The 7313-nt window shown below is 35.5% G+C and overlaps 1 pseudogene; it reads left to right on the forward strand.

Moving 5' to 3' along the window:
• The window catches only part of LOC107702533 (glutamate receptor ionotropic, NMDA 2A-like), an 81420-nt pseudogene that overhangs the window by 66256 nt on the left and 7851 nt on the right, over positions 1-7313 (forward strand).

The following is a 7313-nucleotide window of genomic DNA, read 5'->3' on the forward strand; positions in this document are numbered from 1 at the left end:
TGTGTGTGTGTGTGTGTGTGTGTGTGTATATACACATAATAATATTATTATTATTATTATTATTATTTTATACCCAGGTGCAATATTTGTATTACGAAGCCTTATATATTATTCAAGGATTCCAATTTGTCAATATGAAATGACCTCTGCTTAATTTGAACAAAACGGTCTATTGCAATCATTTTTCATGATGAGCCAGAATTTCACAATCATGACAGCCCTGTTAGTGATCATACACTTTAGCACAGCACTAACAAAGACCTGACCAGAGAAAGAGTAATAGCATCCGTGGCTCCATGTGGAACTATCATCACCTAATATGCATTTAAACTACATCTAATCTCCGACTAATTTTTCACTGTTAATTGAGATCACGCATAAATAGGCTCTGTGTACAGAAAGCCATTTGAAATTACATTTTATAAACCACAAACTCTCACTGTCATAATTAGTCATAAGCTTTCGATAGTTTCCAGAAGACTATGGAAAATAAAGGTCACCCTGCGTAGTGTGTAGTACATTATACTCTCCCCCGTCTCTCTGTTTCTCAATCAGTGAGATTAGATGCACAGAATGATGTGTTTGTTTAAGAGAAAACTCTGTGACGGCTATTACAAAAATCTATTTTCATTTTTGCAGTGTGGAAATCTCTAATATATGAATAAGACACACTAACAAATAAACACACACAACAGAAGCTGTATTTGAGTAGCAGGTGTAGCTCTGACCCTGTTCTTTTAATTTCTGCCTGAAGCTAAACCCCATTTAGTTATGTTCCTGTTTCTTAATTAAATTCCGAAGAGAGTTTGTGCGTGTTTGTGCCATCTGAGTTCACCCAAAAAAGTAAATTTTGTCTTTTTACTCACTCTCATGTTGAGCTAAACCACATGTGACCATCTTCCATGTGATTCAGATGGAGACATTTTGAATAACTGGACTGGTTGCTCATTACCATGCCATTACAGTGAATGGGGACTGAAGCTATCGAGTTTCAAAGCACTGTAGAAGTATGATAGTAGTAGTCCATACAACTTGTGTATTCCAAGTCTTCTGAAGCCATATGATAGCTTTGTGTATAATAGTAATCTTCCCCTCCTGTGAACTGTTGAGTCAGAGTGTTTTTGTGAACTGGATCAACATTTAATTGAAAAGATGCTGATTGTTTTTCCAGGAGATTTAGGGCAGATGTCAAGATTTTAATTTCCTTTTGTTTTCCATGGAAGAAAGAACATTTTATGGGTTTGGAACACCTTGAGGGTGAGTAAATTACAGACTTTTTTTTCCTTTTTTTTTTTTTTTTGAGAGAGAGAACGAATTCTTTAACCAAACCATATTTTTAGTTAATTACAAATCATTGTTTAAGTACAGTATCTGTGACATTTTTACTTTTAAGCACTGAAACAGTAAATTAATAAGTTTAATGTAATATCATTCCTTAAAATTAAATATGCTGGATGCATATTCAGTGTTTACAGGTTACAGAAGCTTTAAGTTCACAAACATTGTATGGTTGTTAATTTAGTACAATTTAGTAGTTAATTGATTTAAAAAAGGAATCAGCACAAAATGAATTTGATACATTATTAATCGGTTAACAACTTAAAAAAATAAAAATAAATAAAAATTTCCTGGTGGTGGATATGAACAGGTACAATTGGATTATACCTGTGAGTCATTATAACCTTTCCTAGATAAACAAAAATGTCAAGGTTAGGGGATAATTATTCAGGTTGTTAATCTAAAGGACAGCTGTGAAAATGAAATCTAAAGAGACAAATGCTTTAGAAAAAGGTTACAATGTCCAAATCTTTGGATGTCCCAGTGGTGTTGGTTCAATTATGAGGAAGTGGAAACTACCACAAACCCCTCAGACGCCATCTAGAAAAGGTCATCCCTCAAAACTCTCTGCACAAACAAGTAGAGTTGTAAGAGAGGCTAGAGATAATTTTGAAAGAGTTACAGATTTCAGCAGTTGAGATCAAAGTAAAAGATGGAATGAGCAGTCAAGCATTATCATAGCGCCATATGGGAGGAGGATGTAGCAAAAGAAACCACTTTGTCAGATGTAACTAGAATAAGATATTTTTAGCTAATGTTCCCAGTTTGCCCAATTCTGGCATTATTTACTCACCTTTGTGTGGTTCCACACCTGTGACCATCTTTCTTCCATCGAACACAAAAAAATGGATTAAAAAAAAAAATATATTGAGGCTTTGAAAGAAGACTGGGTCTGTGAAGCTCCTGTCAAGAAGCACCATGAAAGTAGTCTATGCAGATGAGAAGATTTATGAGTTAATAACAATTTGGTGTAAACTGTAGTTTCTTATACAGTACAAAGCTATTGTATGTCTACAGAATGAATGAAAAACAAATGCTGAAAGACACAAGAGAACCTGTTTCTGAAACAAAAAAGAACCAAGTGTCAGATTTAAGAACATAAAGGTGAATGTCCTACAACATCAGTTTGTGAAAATAAGTTTGCGAACAGCATAAGTGCCATCCTATTTACTGAACAACCTGAAGCAAATCTGCCAGAATTCAATTAAAAGGCAAATTAACACCTGTATGTAGAGTGTGAAGCTCTTACATACACACCACAAAAAGTGTTTGTTTTTACAACAAAGGGTGGATCTACAAAATATTAAATTGTGGAGATTGAATACTTTAAATTGATGTTGTTATTGTTGTTCAGAATACTTCAGACATTCCACATTAAAATAATTTAGAGTTTTAATGCATTGAAAGATGAGAAACAATGCATAATTTGTCCATTTAAAATGAATTAGTTGATGGTCTAAATGCATTTGCAAGACTTTGTGTTTATGTGTTTGCTGGCTTATTGAATTTTGGGTTTTGGCTACAAAAATACGGAACTGGGATAGATTGATTTAACTTGTTTAAGATTAAAAGGCAATTTAATGTCTTGCGAAAATAGATAAGGCACCTAATGGCGTTCAGTCGGACGTTATTTATATTGTTTACCTTAGAGCTTTTCACTTATATTTCATTAAATGACTTGCATTCCACCCCCAAACAGTTTGAAAACACATTTAGTCAATGAAAACAACTTTGGTCCGAGAACAATATGACAAGTAAACCCAGGGCTCAATGCTAAGGATTTTTTTCTACTGGCCCAGTCGGATCAATGCTTAACATTTTTACTTGCTCTGGCAACATTTTCACTGGCCCTGCCACAAAAAAATAAAATAGTTGCAGTTATCACAGTTTTTGAACTATGTTATATTTTAATCTACTAAATAAGCTTATATGACACCAATTACATTTTACAATTCTCGATTCCAGTTTCGATATCACAGCAAAAACTACTAGCTTAACATATATTAAGTTTAAACATTATTAAAGACAAGTGAACAGTCAGTAAATAAGAAAAAATTAACAAATTACAAGCAATTACACAATTAAATATATAGAACAAAGATACAAATTAAACTTTAGGTTTTTAGGTTTGTAGGTGTTCGGGTACAGAAACTGATTAATGTCTGTAGCCATTTGAAATTGGAGGCAATCACTGCATTTAGGACACAAATGCTACACACATGTAACATGCAGTTTTTGATTCAAGTTAATTTGTATAATTGGAAAATCTGAAGAAAAAACAGAATGGTCTGATTTTAGCTTTGTGAAATTATACAATATAAAACATATCTGGACGAAACAAAAACAGCAGACGGACTGAATGAGATGCAAATTCACTCTCTGACAGCAGGTGTCGCTTCTGGAACAGCAGCGATACAGCGTTTCCTTGGTTACCGCTGTAAACAAAGCAGCACTGCACTTAGAAATACTACTTCAATATGCATCACAGATGCAAGATAAAAAGAAAGAGCCATGTAATCTTTTCTGAAGACATTCAGTTCCCCTCAGAGATACATTCATATAAACCTCCACCCCCAATTCAGTGACAAATCAGTCAACTGTCCCAAGCGTCTTTCACACTGGCCCCGGGCCATCGGGCAGTCCTTATTGTCGAGCCCTGAAACCTTAAAGCATCTTGTAACTCAAGATATTTAACTGTTTGGGGTTTTTGTGTCTGTGTGTGTTGCAGATATATGATGGGAGTCAATCTAGGGGGCAGAGATCATTCGTTCATGGACGATGGCTACCAAGTCAATCCCAAACTTGTTGTCATTGTTCTGAACACGCAGAGGGAATGGGAGAAGGTAAGAGCCTTTAATATTTATATCCCTCCCAAATCTTAATTTTCTTCTATTAGCTTTGCCTGTAAGGGGATTCTGGAACCATAAGCATTCAATCAATATTCTGTTTACTAGCTCATAGCCTTTTTGTGACTGTGACTGAAAATGCACTGGACTTTGCTATTAAAGAAAAAGAACATTTCATTTGTACTTTCCATTTCACAGCCTGGGGTTTTTTCATGCACATGACTTAAAATATTGTTTACTTAGTCATAAAGAGTGAAAATAGCCCTTATTAAGGCATTGGTTTCATAACTGATTTATTTTGAAATTACTTCTAGCTTTAAATTGGGGAAGAGTGCACATGTGTCTCCATCCAATTTGATTGTGCTAGTTAATGCCCTTTTTCATCTCTCTCTATTTTTGCTATTAGCATAAATATTTTGCTTGTTTTTTGTACAGTAATCCATTCTCTGTCTTTGTGCCCTTTCTCTAATTAGCTTTACATGTTCTCCTATTCTATCTCGGTGCTTCACACACTCGTTTTCGTAATCGTTTGCTCACTCATGCATTCTTTTAATGAGTTGTTTTTTTTTCTTTGAGGTGTGTTGGATGCTGTGTGTTTTGACAGTGCCCTGCAGTGTGTGTGAAGACACACACACTCACATTAAAACCCTGCAGTGATTGTGTGAAAAGTGTGACACTAATCATTTCTCACTGCAGCGGGGCTAGAACAGGGTGTGAGCCGATCGTGTAATCGGAGCTTATAGACGAGCACATGCACTTGACGGAAACACATAACTATTGCATGAAGAATGCAGTGCACATACATGGGGTAAACTTGACACATTATGTCAATACATGGGTAGCTGACATGGCATATCAAGCAGCAACAAAGTAACAAACACACTTGATGTAACGCATAACTTGCACAAAGAGTGCATGGGGTACATTTGACACATTGTTACATGAGTTGACATGGCATTTCAAGCAGAAACAGCAGTATCTCACAGTCTGCCGTGCTATCTCAAACTACTTTAAACAGCTTTTTTTTCTTTTTTAATTAGTACACATGCAGTTTTAAGACACTGTCGTACTTCTAAAAATTATTTTTTACCACACAGGACTGTTTAAAACTGTGATTTCATAACTGGTTTTGTATGAGGAGGACACCCGATATTATCTTGAATTTCAAGTTGCAACTAACATTGGTTATTGTACAAAAGTAACAAAAATGTCCTGTAAATCCAACATTAACATTGATTAATATTAGCATGAACTGCACAGGCAAAACAATGTGCGAAATTATTAACATGACAGGCTCAATGGTAAAATAGACTTTTGCTAATGCATAAACAGCAGCTCAAGTGTGATTTACCAGTCTAACACATGGAACAAATACTGGGTCAAATATAATATTAGTATTAGTCATATTACCAAGTGAACAGATGAATTTGCACCAAAATACCATAAAGTTTGATTGGACGGCCTTTAGCATCAACAACAAAAGGTATGGGAGGCATTTTATCCTCTGTTTTAAAACTTGACAAGCATATTTATACCCCATTTTTATATATATATGTGTGTGTGTGTTTGTGTGTGTGTGTGTGTGTGTGTGTGTGTGTGTGTGTGTGTGTGTGTGTGTGTGTGTGTGTGTGTAAAACCCTAAAATCTAGACATTACAGTTTGTTTTTGTCAACCACATACAGTATAAGTGCATGGTAAACAGAGAGAGCAAATGAGATGACATATAATACAGAAAGCTGAAGGAAAGATAGACCTGGGTCCCAGTGACTTATTTGCTTCCTGGATAAAATATACAAGTGTAACAGTGTAACATTCCTTTGGTTTGTTTTGAAGAGCACAAAATCACATTTTCCTCCCCAAACTTATAATAATGGAGGCCACTTTAGTAGAACCATCAGACCTTGTTTATTTGTGAGCCAATGTTAATGTGTGTATGTCTACAGATGGGGCGATGGGAAAACCACACGTTGAAGTTGAAGTTTCCAGTTTGGCCACGTTATAACTCATTCGGGGACATGGACGCTGATGAGAACCACTTGAGCATTGTGACTCTAGAGGAAAGACCCTTTGTTATAGTGGATGATGTGGACATTCTTACTGGCACATGCACGCGTAACTCTGTACCTTGCCGGAAACACATTAAAGAGTGAGTTTTGTTTGATTTATTTAACCTTTGCAGCTAATACTAATTTGAATAATCTAGTTCCACAGGCATACTATCTTAACGTTTAGCATGAGAGCTTTCTTTTCCTGGGCAATACAGAAATAATTGTGCAGTCTCTAATGTGGTTATGAACTTTTGTGTTTTATATTTAGAACCTATTAGATTGAGTTATCTTAAATCTTTCTCAGTATCAGCTGTTTTCTGTATTGCTGTGCCTGTATATGCTGCAGTAATATCACAGAGGGCTCCTATATCAAGAAGTGCTGCAAGGGCTTTTGTATAGACATCCTGAAGAAGATTGCCAGAAATGTAAAGTTCACCTATGATCTTTACCTGGTCACAAATGGCAAACATGGAAAGAAGATCAATAATGTGTGGAACGGCATGGTGGGGGAGGTTAGTCACTTTAAATAACCTAATGAGTGAATCATCCGTTTTAATTTCAGTCACATGGATGTCAGTTTTCCCTGTCTGGCTGTCTATCTACGTATCTTTCTGTCTCTCTATCAATCTACCAATCTTTCGTAATATCGGTCTGTCTGTTTGTTTATCTACCTGTTTATCTGTATATCATTAAGTCTGTCTGTATGTTGTTCTGTCTGTCTGTCAATCAGTCAGTCTATCTATCTGTTTTCGGTCTGTCTATCTATCTGTCCATTTGTCTGTCTGTCTGTCTGTCTATCTATATGTTGGCTTTCTGTTTGTCCATCGGTCTATCAATCTATCAGTCTTTCATGCTGTCTGTCTATCTATCATTCAGCCTGTCTGTCTGTCTGTCTATCTATCTATCTATCTATCTGTCTGTCTGTCTGTCTGTCTGTCTGGCTATCTATCTATTCTATATATCTATCTGTTTGTCTGTCTACCAATCTGTCATTCTTTTAGTCTATCATTCTATCCATGCATCCATCCATTATTGTCTTCCACTATATATATATATATATATATATATATATATATATATA

This window comes from Sinocyclocheilus anshuiensis, unplaced genomic scaffold, assembly GCF_001515605.1.
Source record: "Sinocyclocheilus anshuiensis isolate Anshui unplaced genomic scaffold, SAMN03320099.WGS_v1.1 scaffold218, whole genome shotgun sequence".
NCBI lineage: Eukaryota > Metazoa > Chordata > Actinopteri > Cypriniformes > Cyprinidae > Sinocyclocheilus > Sinocyclocheilus anshuiensis.